General features: G+C 45.5%; 1 protein-coding gene across 1 annotated transcript in view; it reads right to left on the bottom strand.

Moving 5' to 3' along the window:
• The window catches only part of LOC125725484 (plexin-A1-like), a 137,402-nt gene extending 131,516 nt beyond the window's left edge, over positions 1-5,886 (bottom strand). Inside the window, 1 exon segment of the mRNA XM_049002420.1 lies at positions 5,702-5,886. The gene's annotated coding sequence lies outside the window, so the exon portion shown is untranslated.
• Between the last annotated feature and the right edge of the window lie 12,053 nt (positions 5,887-17,939).

Raw genomic sequence — 17,939 nt, 5'->3', positions numbered from 1 at the left:
GCCCCATCAAGTAAAAGGGTTACCGAAAAAATTAACATTGAGCATACTTTGGCACACAGGACAATGCATCTCAGTGGTCCACACAGCATCGAAGACTGAGAAGACCAACGTGAAAGTCAACATGAAACCAAACTCTTGCCCTCAGATAAATAAAACGTTGTCTAAGCAGGTGAGGCTTTGTATAGGGGCACAAGCTCACGCCGACCACTCATTTATCACAGTCTAGTATAAAAGCTGACTCTCACACTTTGATGCTGAGGGGGAGGAACCGGGACCAAATCAAGCCTTTAATTCGCACCAAGACAACAGAATGTCCATATGTAAGCAAGTAAACTAACATATGCGCGGAGGCGGGGCCAAACATCACCTGCCATGTCCCTGTAGGTTACGGCTAGAAGCTGGCATCCAGATGTGGGAGAAGATTTGATGGTGGAGGGAGCATGCCCCACTCCTACGCAACGAAACACAGGAAGCCCTTCACACCTACAAGACACTCCAAAAAGGGGAGACCTGTGCAATCCAAAGCCTTTTCCCAACTTCTTCCAACTACCAACTCATTACTTCCACACAAGGCAAAGCAAATGGCGTCGGAGAAGACAGATCTGTCTCACAGAACTATGCAAGGGAGGGCCGGGGCACGGCAGAGTCTAGAGTTGGCCCAGACCCAGAGCTAAAAATATGACCTGAATAGTATAGTGTGCAAACCACGGGGTTGGGGGGGGGGGCTCTGCAGTGTAGAACAAAACCAGTACTGCAATGAGATTGTGCTTCTACAGGCCAGGAGAACACAGACACATTTCCCACCTCCAGGCTCAAGCAGGCCTGCATCCTTACAGGAGGGCGCTCTGCTGAAATGCTGCATGTATTCGGGGGCACCGATCTCACAATGAGCTTTCAGAGAAGAACAAAGACTACCCAGACAAATAAATAAGCTTGTAATTCTCACAAAAGCCTGACCATAACCAGACGTGTTGAGACTACATGTTGTTGTGTTTATTTTCTGCCAAATGGGCGCCGTTCTCCAAGGCAGGGAGGCAGGTAACATTTGACATTTTACTGATCTGGATGCCCTTCAAAGTGCCACCTCCATCAAAACGTCAGCTGTTTAAAGGAAAACTCGCCGCTCATGCAGAATGTGGGGGAATCTTCACCAAATGTTCAAAAGGAACAGGAAAATTGAAAGAAACATATTAAAATGAATGACATCACACAAGGCGCCCTTAAGATTCCATTATCTTTTCCTTGCAATGACAGGCATCAAAACTACCTTATGAACTGTATTGTTTTCAGAAAATACAGCATAATATTTGCTTATACATTCCAGCCCCTGCAAAAAATATTATATTTTTTAAATAAAAACTTTTTCCTAAGGAAGTGGTACTTGTTTGAGCATGCAGCCACTGCCAGCAGCCACGGCCACGATCTCGCCGTGTGTGAATGCAGCGGTGACATTCCCGGGCAGCTGAGAAAATGCCAGAAACGCATGTGAACATGTGCCAAAGAGCGAGACTACTCCACAGGGGGCTGGTCCACCACGAAAGGGACATGCACCAACAGGACTCGCCGACAAGCACAGGCCCTGGGAGCAAGTCAACCCTATAGGCAAAATAGGCAGCCACCGATGGGACAGACACACACCATTCCCTCAACCAGGCACCATCCAGAGTAAAAATGTTCAACACACACCTGAAGAATTCAGTTTAACATTTGGCTGTAAGTGGGTAGGGGTTTATAATGAAATATATGAACTGGGGGGGGGGGGGCGGTAACTTTTGGAGCATCACTGAAAATGTGAACAATCACGAAAACCTACCTACAAATAGTTTGATGCAAACCGTTAACCTTCATTAATAAAATCGTTTAGTATATTCCTATCCGCTTACATCTGTTTTTCAAAATCAGACAAATTCACGTGACTTTATACCCCCTCTTGCGCAGATGCGTTCCGGGCGCCATGAATAAATATCAATGCCATGAAGAGCAATTTATATAACCGACAACCATAAAACCTCGAACCACACACGCACAAACCAGCTGGTTATTTGAGGCCGTAATCAAAGCAGTAGTTACCGCCAGATTCTGGAGCCTTCACCTAATGAGGCGGTGGGGGAGGGAAGGGAAAAACCGCAATTAGGAGCAGCTAACCCGCAGTACGAAAAGGCAAGTCCAGAGTCGCAGCAATTAGACAGCGCCGGGGCAAGGAAGCGCAGCGCGGTGTGGGAGACGTGTGCTGAAAAGCGAGGGTAAGGGTATGGGGAGGGGAGAGCTGTCCTAGGGCCAAATTACAGGTGCTTCACAGGAGCCACCTGGTCAGCTAGTTTGGACCGCACAGCCCGCCGCTTAACGTCGTACAGGTGTTTGTGTTTGCAGTGCAAACGACTGCAATGGCCGAAGCGCACGGCGAGCCCCGCTTCTGGCTGCCGCCGAGTCTCATAACGCGCCACGCCGGGCATTAGTAACAGCAACGCAAACACTGACTGCGGCGATTAATTAAACCAGTGTAAACGGCGCTATCGCAGCTGCCATGGGAGCTTATCAGCAGCAAATAAACTGCTCACCGCACGGAAAGCGACCGCAGATTTCACATCACCGTATCCAAGCCCTTCCTACTCGTTGTCTAATATTACTCATCCACCTTCATAATACTTTAAATAAGTGCATGACATACTTTGTTTTAATTTAGTCTTCGGTTTTCCCGGCTTTGATAGGCGAAGAGTTCAGCAATAAACTTTGATTTCAAAACTCTAGGGATCCGACGTAGGATTACAGGGACCTGACTAACGTATACGGACAGACTATAAACTACAGCCACTGCATGCGTGTTTAAGTCTTCTGTCCAAAATCATTTACCACAAAGCAGCGGGAAAGCCTACCATCTAAACAATGCCGTCTCGCTTCCACAGTCCATCCAGCTGCAGAGGTTTAAATCAAACATCCGCAGGGGATCTTAGGCAATACCGGATCCAGCGTCTTCAATACCGAAATGATGGATAGCACTTTTCATCTCAGTATGCTAATACAGTATCTTGACTGAAGTAATTTCATCATCTGCTTATGTTCCGCTTTAAAACGGTAGCCACGTTCATACCGACAGCTGCAGAAAGTCATTTATCAAGCCTAGAATAGTGCATATCATCACACAACTCAATGGGTCCTTAATATCCTGGAGAGATAAAAGTGCAATTAGTGACTTACTTTAATATTGACCAAAAGATTCACTATAGATGTGCAGGGGTTATTTACAAAACCAAATGCATTTAATACTACGTCTGTACTTGCTACAAAACCAATAACTCAACTAGGCCATTAAGTATCTGTATATATTAATTTAATTTCAACCATTGGTCAGATGCTGTTCCACATGGTTACACCGCTAGTTGTCAGTTTAATCCCTTTTGTAACTCGACTTCATTTTTAACGAGCGCCTTATCGGTACGACATCGGGATTAGATGTAGAAAATCCCCTCCGTATTTGGCCATTTATTCATTCCATGTAATTATAGTGATTTTAATACCTACAATACGTAAATAAAGTTTCATAACACTGACATTTATCTAAAATACAAGACGATCAGTCTTTGATTAGGTCAATAAACCAGTCAGTTTTGCTTTGCCCTGCGAAGCCAATTCTCTGGGAAGTGGGAAAACTCCGCCGATGGTACAACTGGGAGAGACATGCATAGATAAAATTGCACCCCATGAATTTTTACTTGACCCAAATCCAAATGTTCCCAAAGATGTGGGTCCGATCTTCCACAGGGACCGCATCCATCGCCCTACTAAACGCGTTGCTTTTAGTATATTAAAATGTACAAGACTCCAAGCACTGCCACTTAACGCAGTCGGGTTCAGCTCTCCAGTTCAACCACAGTGTCGGCGCAGTGGCCCCTGTCCAAATCCTGTACACATAGATCCGCCACTTTGCGCTCATATCTGTGCAACCTCATTTTCCCAACTGCATCAGATCGGGACGCAAAGGCTTAACATCACAAAAACTAGACACCAGGATTAACTTTTTCTGGTGTCTTCTGCTGTAATACGGGTTTATCTTGTACAACATATAGGCTAATATGTGTCATCCATCGCAGAGGTCACAAATTTAAAATGCACAATTAAGCAAAAGTAAATTAAAAATTTTCTTCTCTTGCACCGTACAGAAATCCTCAATAGACGGTATCCGATGCAAGGTATGCGTTGAAAACATATGCAAACATTTAATGACCTATCTAAAGGCAGAGATTACCTGGAAATCAATAATACAACTTTATGATCTGTAAATAACCAATAAGCTCACAATGAATAACCGCAGGATTTCATCAAACCCGAAAGCACTTACAGCTACATTTATATAAACCTTAGTCAACCGATCGGTATGCCAATTACAACACTTGGTAGGCAAATTAACCAAGACGACAGGAGACAAAAAGAAATAAGGCAGGCAGAGGATGCACGGTCTGCGCGCGGATCCAGACCGCCACGGAATCACTAATATGCTAGAGAGATTTAGTAAGTAAGTCGATCGATACTGCTTAAGTCGGACAAGTGATTAACAGCAGGTTCAAAAAATTACGGCCACTGCTGGCTATAATAAGGCTATAATAATAGAGTAATAAGGTCATTGATTGGGGGGTAAAAATCAAAACGATCAAGAGGTCCCGTGAGAAACCAGTCACACCCCCGGTACATAAAAATAAATAGTTTGTAGCCTAACCTGGGGCGATTGGATAAAAACACCGATTTCAGGCATGTCCAAATCCGCATCCTGTTTGTTCTGCGATAGTTTATAACATTTCGATGGGAATGCAACGAGGAGTTAACACTGAAGCCGACAGTGTAGCCGAGGAAGATGCCGACTTGGGCAGTGGGTGTTCAGTCTTTGGACACGCCAGACTCCGCATGCCATCGTGCTTTTACAAATCATAAAACACTGACATCTCTGCAGTTTTCGATTAATCCACACGTAAACTGCATTTAGGTGCAAATATATTAAATACCGCTGATAACTGTTAAAAAAACACACCCTGTTGTTTTTAACTATACCCAAAATAAATGGGTTTGGGGGCAGCGGCATGCCTGGGATTGTTTTAAAGCAAATAAACCTCATGTTGGTTAACTATCGCTGCCGCGTCTTATTTTCGGATTAAGGAAAACAGATGAGCTCTAAGCGGATAAATAAGCAAATAAGCGAGTCGGGATCGGCGGCGGTTCTCCGGGTTTCCGCAGTGAAATGATCGCATTCCTTGGGAGCCGCGGAGGCAGAGACCCTGCGCGCAGCACCGAGGCGACCGGCGGCTGCCGAAACGCCAACTCCCGCAAACATTTTCAGGGAAAAGCGGAGACCACGGACGCCGGACCAAACTGCGGCACGATGAGCGCGGAATGCAAAGTTTACTGCTCCGGGTTAAATGCTGCTTTGATTCATTATTCTCCCACGAAACAAATTCTCACACATACAACCACATAAAAATATACACATACGTACTGCCCGTTCCCAAAACATTCCGAAGCCCCTAACAGTTTAAAAATCGCTACACGAAAAGAGAAGAGCAAAAAGTCACAAACGCAAAAAAAGAACAAGGCTTCAAGATAGGGGAATTTCATCAATTCCGAAACTGAACATTTTCCAATCCAAACCAACTTAAATAACATTCTAAACCAAAACAACGTTAAGGATCAGCAGAAGAATCCATATAATACTTACAGAATCACGTCCTTATGTCAGATATCCTTGCATCCATACATAAATTCCCAAACTTGCAAACATTCCCAGTGCCGTAGCCGGCGAACCCTCTCTGAGCTCCGCTGCCGTCGGCGTCCAGCCTCCAACGTGAAGGGAGCGCTACGTGCTGCCGGCTTCCAATGCACAGGCAGCCTCGCTCTGAGAGGCGAACGCTGCGCCGCCGCACTGCCCTCTTTCGCCTGTAGGCGGCGTTGCCGAAAATACTCCGAGAGGTCCTGCGTAAAAAGGCGACGGATCGGCTTAAAAGGGCAACGGCATCATGCTATTGAATATTATTGCAGTGCGACCCCACAGCTCTAGGTAGTGTGTAATTATTTTACTGCTATATGGATAACGTGAATGTTGAATTTATAACTCAATGTATAGGCACATTAATAAACTGTATATGCCTATAGTTGTAATGCCCCGACTTATGAGGTACTTTTCTGGTTTAAAAAACGATTCTTCGTAAAATTAAGTTTTTACATTATCACACACATATTTATGCATATATATATATATATATATATATATATATATATATATATATATATATATATATATATATATATATATATATATTGCATACATAATATTTATACTCACAGGAGATTTAATATCGCCCGGTTTAATTAAGATGGCTTTACAAATGGCCGATTTTTTTTAAATGAATTCTGATTTTTTTTTCCCCCAGCATCAGTGTAAGGCACCGCATAAGAAGTGTCATAACCTGGACATAAAGGACATGTGCTTTTACTCCAGGATGTAAAGGTGGTGTGCGGGGTTACGGTCTGCGCTGCATTACTGACTGACTGCTGGCTGGACGCACTCATGCGCTCCGCGGAGTCTCTGCTCATCACTTAAAAGGGCAATTTTAAGGTTGCGGCTGTATGGAGGCCCGCATGTACCTGACAACCCATTTAGAATAATCGTTTCAAAATCCATCTATCCGTGCATCCATCTTCCGACCGCTTATACTGATCGGGTATGTGGTGATCATTTAAAATTCGATTAAATAAGTGCAGACTGAAAATATATGCTCAAAGACAAAGGCTGGATACATTAAAGCCAATGAATGAACAACGCAGAAAAAGTGGATGAATACCTTTTATATGTTGTTCATGCGTGAAGATGTTAACAGGTAATACCGGCGTTTAATTAGAAGCAATGAGAAAAATGTCATGTTCTTTACAAAGAAATGTCTAAAATTGCCATTACGTTAATATGCATTGTACGTGCAGAAATGAAAAGACTGAACTTGGGGCACCGAGATAAATGAAACATGGACATAAAGCACCGGCCAAGCGGGACGGCATTGCTACGGGGGGCACTGCGTTCACGTTCAAGTGCCTCCATATAGTGGCGGTGGGAGGACAGCTGAGCTGTGGTTCCCTTCCGTCCCAGTTTATGCTTACTGGCAATGGCGTGTATTGTAAAGAAGCCCTTGATAAGCAAACCCGATAAGTTGCTAAGTGACGAACAGTAAGGGGATCCATGCGCGCGGATGGCTCTCTTCGGGCACAATAGTATGTGGGTGTTGGGTGACAGGGAATGAGGGCAACAGCGCCCTACACCGAGCTTCTCTGATAAGCTTAACTTTCGGCATTAATATATAGGCCTACTGTTTTATATATGGTGTCTAGCCGTAGTGATTTTCACAAGCATATTAAAATGATTCTGCACAGCAAGGTATCAAGAACGTTAATATCCGAGAAAGATGATTTTCCAAGTGTCGTTTTCAATATGCCGGTAAATCATGTACTTGTCCTTCAAAATAATGCTAACTTCAACCATGAGTGTGAAAAATAAAACTGACACTTTAAGGGTTTAGGAAAACATTAAGCATTAAGAATTGTCCCAAATTCCCATCTCTCACGCGTGCCCCTCCCAGCGGCTGCTTCTCTATCTCGCCTCCCTCGCTGCATTAAGACTCCAATGTAATGCTCCACCTTGAGCTTGAGCAGCGTACAGCAATTACCCTAGTGATGCATCTACGAACGTCTGAACGAAGCCGCGCCGCCTTGTGAAACTGGCACGTCAGTGCTTCAATATCCCTGTAACCCTGTCAGAAGGTTCCTCCCGCGTTACCTGCCATGGTAACACCTATCCCCCGCTATAACCCTCACGAGACAAACGGGATTTGCCAGCTGCCAGTGAACATAAACGGGGATAGAATATAATGAAATAAGGCTAAATAAAATTAAATAAATAGCTTCAATATTGATAGTTCTATTATCATAAAATATATGCAAATAGTAATCTATAATATAATATAATAATTCAACTACTGTATACTTACAATGTCCTGTCATATTATATGATATTTATTTGTAGTTGCTTAATAGCTTTGGCTGGTCCAAGTCTTCCACTCCACTCCGTAATTTAGTTCCAAGAAAAGGTAGTTTTCATGAGAAACGCAATAGCCCTACCGCTTGTTCTACCTGGGTTAGGTTGTCTCTTATTGTACAGTTGTGAGAGTGAGTCCTGCGATGGACTGGCATCCCATCCTGGGTGTTCCCCAGCCTTGTGTCCTGTGCTGTCTGGGCTGGGCTCCAGGCTGTGTATAAGTGGTTATGTAAAATGGATGGATGTATTACAATGATAAGCGCAGGCCAGCAAACAGCTACAATCGTATCATACCACTCTCATGATGCTGAGTGTTACAAGGCACAGAAGAACAGTTTGCAGCTGTAAAGGCTTTAGTGAACCATACTGGCACCCAGTCAGCCCACCTGGACTCATACGCCCCCTGCTGGCAACCTCACTGAGGCCAATGCAGGTGTATCACTCAGTTCACTTACGGATCTCAGTAATCACTTGTTGTGACAAGCTTTACACGCCCCTTTCACGCCTGGCAAAATGATTAGTTGGCCTGTGTGTTTGTTTGGACGATGTTTCCATACGGAGATTTCTTAATGCCAGTTATGCCAATGCATTTGCCAAGAAGACGTGCAGAGCCTCTGAAAGTATCTGAGTAAGTCTTATTGTCAAATCAGAAGAAGTAGACCCACTAGCTTGACTTTCGTTTTGAACCTGTGGGACGTTTTCAATCGACAAGTCAATAAATCCTGATTAAGTACATGTGCAGTTGGGCACAGAAAGCTGTTTGCTTTTTGTCTCATGAGACCTTTGAAGGTCCATTTCTGGTATATCGGATGTATTTATTTATTCTGAATGAAATGAGGTAGTGATGAAAAAATAAGTAGAACAGATATGTTTTTATTTTTGAAAATTAAAATGCATTCCTCTGGATAGTTTTACAGATCTGACAGATTTTTTCATAGACATCACCACAGTCAGCCACATTCGGCAGAGCTGCAGCTCATCTGAATAAAAATAAACTCATATAGATCCGACTTTTGCTCTGACGGGAATCTTCCATAGCCGTCCCAGGCAAGACGCAGCGCCGCTTTGGTCCTAACAAATGAGCCCGTAGCATAAGGAAGCGGCACGTCACGATCCCCAGACAGATCAGAGAGGCCGGCGTAACAGCATAGCAGCCCTAAAGAGGCACCCCAGCAATCAAAAAAATAAATTAAAGAAAACGTCACAAATTACTCACTGGGGAAGTTTTTCAGGCCTCAGTTAAAGTGGTGCGTTTGTTTGGTTATTAAGCTCACCTGCATGCTTAGCAGAGAAAGAGGGGGAGTGATAGAGAGACAGAGAAAGAGAGAGAGACGGAGAGAGGGAAGAAAAAAGAGGGGACAGGCGGGAGAAAATAAAAGAGGAAAAGTAAGAGAGAGAAGGGAGGTGGAGAAGGGCTAGTCTGAATGGTTTTAGAATATGGCATTGCCACAGTCCATTGGAAACTGATGGTGGGAGAAATTATTCATGGGCAAATAGGGGAAGATATAAGGTGTCCATCGCTCCTTGAAAAGCAAGAGAGGACGTACGTCAAAAGCGTGTATTACAATCCTGAGGAGAGCGTTGTAGACTTTAAAAGAGGATTTATCTGTCCCGGGCTTCTGGGTGAGCATCCATCTGACTGTAAAGACTGAAAACAGATATGTCTTTGCAGGAATACTTTAGTTAAATAGATAAATAATTAAGTCACAGAGGGATGAATGAACGCCTTGATTAATTGATTGGTTGATGAGTTACTGGGAAGGTGTAATTATGCGGATTAAATACCCTTAAATCTTCCGAATTCCACACTGGCTTTCTTCCCACTCAGTGCGTGTACTCTGTAACTCTGCGCTTTGTGTGTTTATATATTGTTATGTTAGCTGTGGCCTCCCACTGCCGTAGCCATCTGTTGCAATCCTGCTCACCCATCGAACCGCCATGCTTGAGTCCCTCTCTCTCTTTCTCTCGCGCGCGCACATGCTCAGATGTATACAGACATAAATCAACACACCAGTTGGCAAGTAATCAGGCGATGAGTCTTTCCTTGAGACTAGAAGATCCTTCATGTGATTCTGGCAAGAAAAATAAATACAAAACACAGAACTAAACTTTAGTATGAAGAAAGTATGAGCCCAACAAAGACCTGTCCTATGTCACCTGGTCACCGCGTGCCTGGAAACCTGGTGACAGTCAGGGCAGGTCACCACACTGTGGGCTACTGAAGCCGCTAGGATGGAGACCAGTGCAGACACCTTCCAGGAGAAGTGACTACCTTGACGTCCCATCACAGTTAGAATCTGAGGAGCCTGGCGGAGAACGTTTTAGCATTCCGTGTTTTACTAGCCTCCTTTCTGATCAGTATCAGAGAAGCGGTTGCTTCAAATCATTCAGATCTTTAACCAATTATATATGTTTGATCTCCAGTGACCCAGACCAGGATAAGTGCTTTGAAGAGGGATGGGATGACAATTGGATGACATCCAATTAGAGGGATGGAGAAAAAAAAAATAGAAGTAAAGTCCATTTTGAAGTACAGGTATCTCTAAGACATTTTCAAGGTTGTTTTTGCCCTCTGAACAGAACCCAAAGCTCAGATTGTGCATCTGGGTCCAAAGGCTGAAAAGCAGGAGAAGCTTTCAGAGCTGCAAAGTGAACAGAACATACAGCAGTAATGATGTCACTCAGCTCGCTGCCACCTGTCAGCCAAAGAGCACATGCCTGGGCCAAACCGCCAAAGCGTGTCCTAATACCCAGTCGCACGGTCACTCGCCTCCCAGCAAGCATCGGGCCTGTTTTGGTGGCCCTCTGTGATGTGCTGCCGTCCCTTTCAGTGAAACAGCCTTTGATGTTAAGGGCAATCCAGTGTGACTGATGCTGCATCCTCACCACCTGACCGAGGACGGTCCGCTAACGTTAAAGGAGTTAACGTTTTGGATGTTATTAACGAATAACATCTTCTGAAGTTTTCATTGTGTCGCACACATACACCAAAAAGCCTGACTTGAAGACTTATAGGCCACGACTGTTAGTGCCAGGAATGAGCCACCAGCATTTTTCCTGTCCAGTAACCCTTGCTTTACCAGTATTTTACCACGGCATTCCACTCAGAGTGTCCCCTGCCTCATATCCAGCCACGGTACAATTTAATACTGCCACAGCCCTATCCAACAAGGATTCCCCCTACCCACTATACCGATCTATTTGACTGCAAAGTTTTCCACAGTTTAAATGATATAACCAGGGCAGTCTTTATATATTGATATTATGAAATCCTTGGGGCCTGGCGGGCTTACCGTTCACGCTGGAAAAACAATTTCATGCATGTTTAAGGCCACCATAGGCATTCGCAGTTCGGCTCACCATGGCTACAGCGCACCCGCATCAGGAACATCAGCTCCCCCCCCCCCAAAAAATTCAGCCCCTGAGCGTGCTGTCGTCCTGATTCTGGAGTGCGACTTTCTCCCCCGTCAGAGACTAGCGCTCACCTTAGCCTGCTTCATAGCTATGAACCATCACATATAATCTAATTAAAAGTCGGGCGTAGCTGGAAAAAAAAAATCAGCTTTAATTCAAGCAAGCATGAAAAGTTAAAACGATCTAATGGCCGAAAGGGAATAGCGTGAGGCTAACAGAAAGACCATCGGCTGTGCAGGGGAGGATGCGGCGTTATTTAGCATTAGCATTGCTGTGCCATTTGGCGATGGTGAGGAACCGGAGGTGCGCAAACACCTCACCACGTGACACATGCGTGTGACACAGGGATGGGCAAGGACCACAGGTGCTTGTGGTGTACTGGGCATTTTCTAATATGTGGGATGGTCATGGGGACCCTCCCTCCATTCTTGGCTCCTAAAGTCCAGGGCTGATTTTTAGCCCATGTCCAACCTCGCACTACATTTATTTTCAGCAAACACTTCTATCCAAAGTCACTTACAATTGAGAATGTCGAGTCAGCCTGTCCCTGGAGCAGTAAGGAGGGGGCTTGCTCAGGGCCCAGTGGAGAAATCACTCTGCTGACCACAGGATTCAAATGTGTGACTTTCTGATCACAGGCACTGTGTGCCCCCCCCCCCGTCGTCTTCAGGGACTAACTGTGTGTCCTGGGGCCCAAGAGTAAAAACAAGAACCAGTTATTTATCACCAGTAGGGAGGTGCAGGTGAAGCAGTTTAGTTTAGCCCTCGTCACTGTCTCAGCTCCCCCGTGACACTCTTAGCTCCTCCCACTTTTCAATCAGCAATTTATCAAGCAATAATTACAAGCAATAATTAAAATTCAACCCCCACTGTGTATGTTATTATTTACACAAAAAGTAGCTCTTTACTTGAACCTGAATACAAGCATAATGCTGGTCTGATATGGTTTGTTTGGCGCTTTCCAAGGGCACTTATCTGTTTATTTAATCACTTTGTCTTCAAATGGTGACTTGGTTGCCGTACCAACCACCATAAATACCCTTATTACAAGCAAGCAAGGTGCAGTTGCTGAGATAATTGGATAGTAATCAGGAGCTCTCGAACACCATCGCAGTTTGAAGGGAGAACTGGTTGAACAAGATGAATCTGTCACCTTGATAAGACGTACCTGATCCCTATGGCATTCAGATACAAAAGATTTGTGGAGGAAGACAAGGATGTTGTGATCATTTCAGTGCTGTCTTTTTCTCCCATAATGCCATAGGGGTATTATTTAATGAGTAGTTCCATTCCCTGCTGCTACTGCTGCTCTAATGGTCCGGCTCCTGTTGCCTAGCAGTGGATGTTTTCAGCATTTTTTTTCTCCTTACGGATTCTCGGATTACTTGTGAAACTGCCTGTCACAAGGTCAAACTCACTTCTGGCCAGAGACACACACTGGCTGGAGCCTCCAAATCAAACCTCCTGCTTAAGGAATTTAATAGGTTCCAGTTGGACCAGTTGGATGATGGACTAGACAAAAGCAAACGATCTCAGTTACTCTATACCAAAAGTTAACATAAACTCTGGACAAGCTACCGTATAGTTGCCACTAGCTTTGGTGAGCTTGACTGTCTCTTCCCCTTCACTTCCTTCTTTTAATATTGTTCCTCGCATGTTTCTCTTTCTGAAGCTTCTTGACTTCAGTTCAGAGAAGGAAATGTTTTTGTTCGGAGACCACAATGCATAACTGAATGGGTGCAGTCATTTCCGGCGAAGGATAAAAGACGTTCACATCTGTTTAAAATGGTGTAAAACGGTGTGATTCTGACACATTAATCACCGGAGCGCAGCACAGGACCGGTTTGCCCGCCAGCCAACCTGCCCCCAAACACGGATCAGATTTTTGACTACGCTGCAGAAACACAACACGAGAACAGACCAAGGGCAGCACTGAAAACGGCGACCCCCCCATCCCTTACCATGAGCCTGCCACACGACCACTGTGGTGGGGGTAACAAGACCAAGGGATTCTTCCCCTGTGCACGGAGGTGGGGGGGGTTGATTCATGGGCACTAACGGGACTCTGCTTTCCTGGATTGCAGACATTTTTGTTATAACTCTACATGACTCTGCTGGTGGCCTGGTGGCCTCACATCTCAAGGGATGTGGGTTCGATTCCCACCCCCGGCTCGGTGTGTGCGGAGGTTTGCGTGGGATTCCTTTGAGTGCTTCGGTTTCCTCTTGCATTCCAAGGACATGTGGTTTAACTGAATTGAAAATAGCACATAACTCCGACCGTGTGTGTGCTCTGCAATGGACTGGCATTCCACTCAAGGTGTCCCCTGCCTCATATCCGGCCACTGGCTCTAGATTCCCCGTGACACTGTACTGCGTAAGCAGTTATGGAAGTCGGGTGGATCAAACCTGCAGCATTAGCAGTCCACCAATCTAAAGACCGAAGTACCTAGCTTAGGGAAGCTGTCCAGCTTAGACCTCAAGAACAAGAGGCAAACCCACTGATGATCTCAGCAACATGTATTTACCATCTGCGTCCCAGGAGGTTGCCCAAAAATTCATGCACCCCAGTTAGAGTGATGGATCTATGAAAATGGTCCAAGTGGTTTATCTCATAGAGCTCTCTGTCAAGCACACGAAGACACAGAGTTTCTGTTGAGTTACTGAGGAGCGGTTAGGTCTCTTGGGGATCCTGACAGGACAGGGCCATATTCCCGGGAAGAGAATCAGCTCTTCCATTATAAAGCGATCCAGACAGGTGATGGAGCGAAACCAGTATAGCTGCTTACCGTTATATCCTGGTCTCACTACATAAAGGAAGGATGACGGGAGGGAATTAGCCTGTACATCTGTCCCTGAAGGAAGGACAGAATGGCAGAATGTAGTCCGCAATGACACAGTTACGGAAGAACGGCCTACAGGGGTCATCTGTGAGTCGCCATCTCTCACTGTTGATATATTTAGAGCTTGACTTTGTGGAGTGTGAGAGCAAACAGTGATGGACGGTGAACATTGACCCAGAGCGGTCACATTAAGAAGGCAATGCCGTCGTCCTGCCTGCCCGTGTCAGATTAACCTGCGAGAGACTATCTGCCTCAGAATCGCCAGCCTGGGGGCCCCGGAAGACGATGCTATTGCTTTCTTCCTGGCGATAGCTTAACCTTTCCTTAAATAAGGCTTCAATAAACAGACGGGGCTGGGATATTGCTATGGATCGCTTCCGTTATTAGTTAAAAGGTCTTAGGACTTCTTGTCGAGTGAGGGCACCTCCCTTTGACTCGTTAATGGGCAGACGTGTCAAGCCGTGCTCCAGTCTTAAGAAATCACATTTAGGGCATCGATCCCTCGCCCCCTACATGGAAACGTATTGCTTAATCACGCCGAAGGTGCTGTTTGGAAACCACAATGGAGTCTGACTCCAGTGAAGGATTGTTGTCAGCACTGGATGCGTGAACATCTGCCCTAGAGACTCTCTCTCTCTCTCATTCTCTCTATCTCTCTCTACCTCCCTCTCTTTGTCTCTATCTCTATCACTCTGTCTGTTGCCCTTATTGCAGGGGGAGTTTCACTGAGATGTTAAGCATCCCGGCGGCCAGAGCCTCTGACTGTGATAAAATCACAAATGCGTGTCAGTTGTTGGAGAGTAGCTGTCTTTAAAAGCGCGCCCAGATTTGCCTTACATGAACGCACCGCGTGAACATGGCCAGACCGCATACCTCATGCTAATGTCCCCCCCCCCCCACCCCCATGCCCCTACTCACACCTCAGCTCGCCCCGACCACGTCTCACACAGCGTCCTCATTAACGCCCCATCCACCGCTCTCGACACATCAGCTCCCCAATGAGCCGGCAAACAGGCTTTGCGTGTGATTCATCCCCCCCCCCCCCCCCCACAACACACACGCACACACCTACACGCTCTCAATCTTCCCTTCACGCTCTTCCACTTCAGCTCTCTTTAAACCTTCCTTTTTCATGAGCCACCTTTTCCGGCGCTCCGCTCCCCAGTCCTTTTTGTCCCTCCCTGCTGCGCGTCTATCTCCACGATCTCCGTGGCAGGGCGGGAGCGAGGAGGCCAAGGCCACATTGACAAAGCGGAGGGAGCCTGGAGATCTGAATGTCGTCTTTTAACTCAAACACCCACGGCTTATAAAAAAAAAAAAAGGAGCCTGGCAATGCAATGGCGGGGGCTCTCTCTCGGGGGGGCATCTCTCTCATGCTGAGCTGCCTTTTGAGAAAGGCAAAGGTAACCGTTGGTACGATGTAAAACCATGTTTAAATGACCACAAGTTTCCTTTTGCTTTTAGAGATGAACAGAGAGATAGAGACAGGAGATATACCAAGACACTCAACCATGCCCAAAATTCCACGTGTCACCTGATCCGAGATCAGATCACTCAGTCTGAAACGTCACGCTCCGAATGATATCCCTGGCATCTAACGCGGGCGCATACACAAACAGTGAGGAATTTCTCTCCTTTTTTTTATAAACTGGAAACGCTAAAGTACTGACAGCTTTTTTGTTGCCACTGAGCAACGCAGCTGTGAAGGTGAGAGAATCTCTTTGGTTTTTGGTCAGGTTTCGGGTTGGACAGAATGATGTGCACTAGAGAGATGTGCCACAGGAAGCCGTTCTCGTGCCCTCCGAGGGGCTCACAGTCCTGGAGTTCATGTTCTGGTCCGGGTTTTTCGTCCAGGACACGTTCAAGGCAGTTATGGGATCATGACCTCTGGTTTTCCCGATCCCATTGTCACCCTTCGTCTCTGCTGCTCCTTGGAAGTTAGCAGGCAGATTATCCTTAGCTATCATTCCTGTAAAAGTCCCTCACTGACTCATCCTGCTGCTCAGAGCTATGCTTTCATGTTCATTTTTCTCTTTGCTGTAATAGAGCTGAAGAGCTGAGTATTTTCTCCCCGCTTAATGAGCTTTGTTTTCATTCGGCCTTGACACATTCAGATGGAAGATGAAACGAGCTGCAGAAGAGCAGGCAGAAGGGGTAAAGGGCTGAATTACATACTGAAAGCTGCGGGTCTGGGACGATGAAGCTTATGTACCGCTCAGTGAGGGACTTAGGGCTGGTTTTGCACTTCATGCAGACATGCCGGACGTGGTGATTGTGGCGGAATTTTCGTCACAGGGGCCGGCCTTGGACGTGGCGTAGGGCTGCCGCGCGAGAGGCTGGGCAATACTCAAAGGTTTTAGCGATGCAAGCGAACCTCGATCATTCCGGTTAGGCCAGGGGAAGTTAGAAAGTAGTCAGACCAATGATTGTATATAAATACCTTTTCGACCCTCAGTGATCAGAATGGTAATAGAAATGGCGGCTCTGAAGAATGGATGACTGAGAAGGTCCGGAAATAGCGGCATTTATCTGACTTCGCGCTACGTGAATATAAAGACTCCCAGATGGCTTTGAACAAAAATAAAATGTATTTAACCTACAACATCCCGTGTACGTCTTTGTCGGTGTTATTATCAGTGCTTTCATTAGTTTTTATTTTGAACATGTACATCTATTTAATTGCTATATATTTTACTTTAGGCTTTAGTGGTTTTATTTCTAGGGAGAGAGGGAAAATTGTAGGAGTTTGTTGGCTTCTACAAAGTGTCACGATGTACTGCCATAGGCTATTTTGGCTATTTTTATGGTTAAAGTGCTTTGCACAAGCAGGCAAAAAATATACAAACCATAACTTTAGCGAAATAGTTTTAAAATGGTGATGGGGAGTATTTGATATTGCCTTTTATTTTATTTAAGTTTGTTTCAGAAGCAATTTTTATAGTTCTCTCAGTTTCTTTTATTTTAATTTTCATTATATTTTAGTTTATGGAAATGTTTTTCTCAATGATAATAAACTTGCCTTACGTGCTGTAAGTACATAGTACAAGGTTCGTTTTACCACACATGACATAAATGCGTCTTTTAGCAGCAGCTTTGCTCTAGAGCGCCACCCCAGGCGTAGCATCAAAGTGCACGGTTGCCTGGCACATTGGCACTAGAAGATGGTGGCCAGTCTGACCGCAGTGCGTCTGGCTGGGCATGAATTGCCCCTCATTAGCTTTCTGTGTTTCCCTCCACATTTTCCGCCATCTTATCAATGTCACCCTTCAGTCTTTCAGTGTTTGATATGATGTATTTTTGTGAGCTGGTGGTGCACAGACTCCGTTCTCAGGAGAGCCGAAGTCCCGCCTGATCCCAATGGGGCACGTTTCTCGCACGGCAGGGAGGACACCTGCACCTTTGCTAACATCCAGCATGCTCACACATCAGCTTTGAGGAGGGAAGACCTTAAACCACATCTCCACCCTGCCTCCTCTCCAGAAAGGAAAAGCGCTTACCGGCAGCCCCTGAGATTAGAAGTCAACCGTCTGACAAACTCTCCATTGAGCGCGACGTAAGTCAGGAAGTCGGCTGTTTTTGAGGGTTTCATATCAGCCACTGCCACGTCCGCGCCCAAATAA

The sequence above is a fragment of the Brienomyrus brachyistius genome, unplaced genomic scaffold, assembly GCF_023856365.1.
Source record: "Brienomyrus brachyistius isolate T26 unplaced genomic scaffold, BBRACH_0.4 scaffold68, whole genome shotgun sequence".
NCBI lineage: Eukaryota > Metazoa > Chordata > Actinopteri > Osteoglossiformes > Mormyridae > Brienomyrus > Brienomyrus brachyistius.
This window is presented reverse-complemented; position numbering and strand designations above follow the sequence as displayed.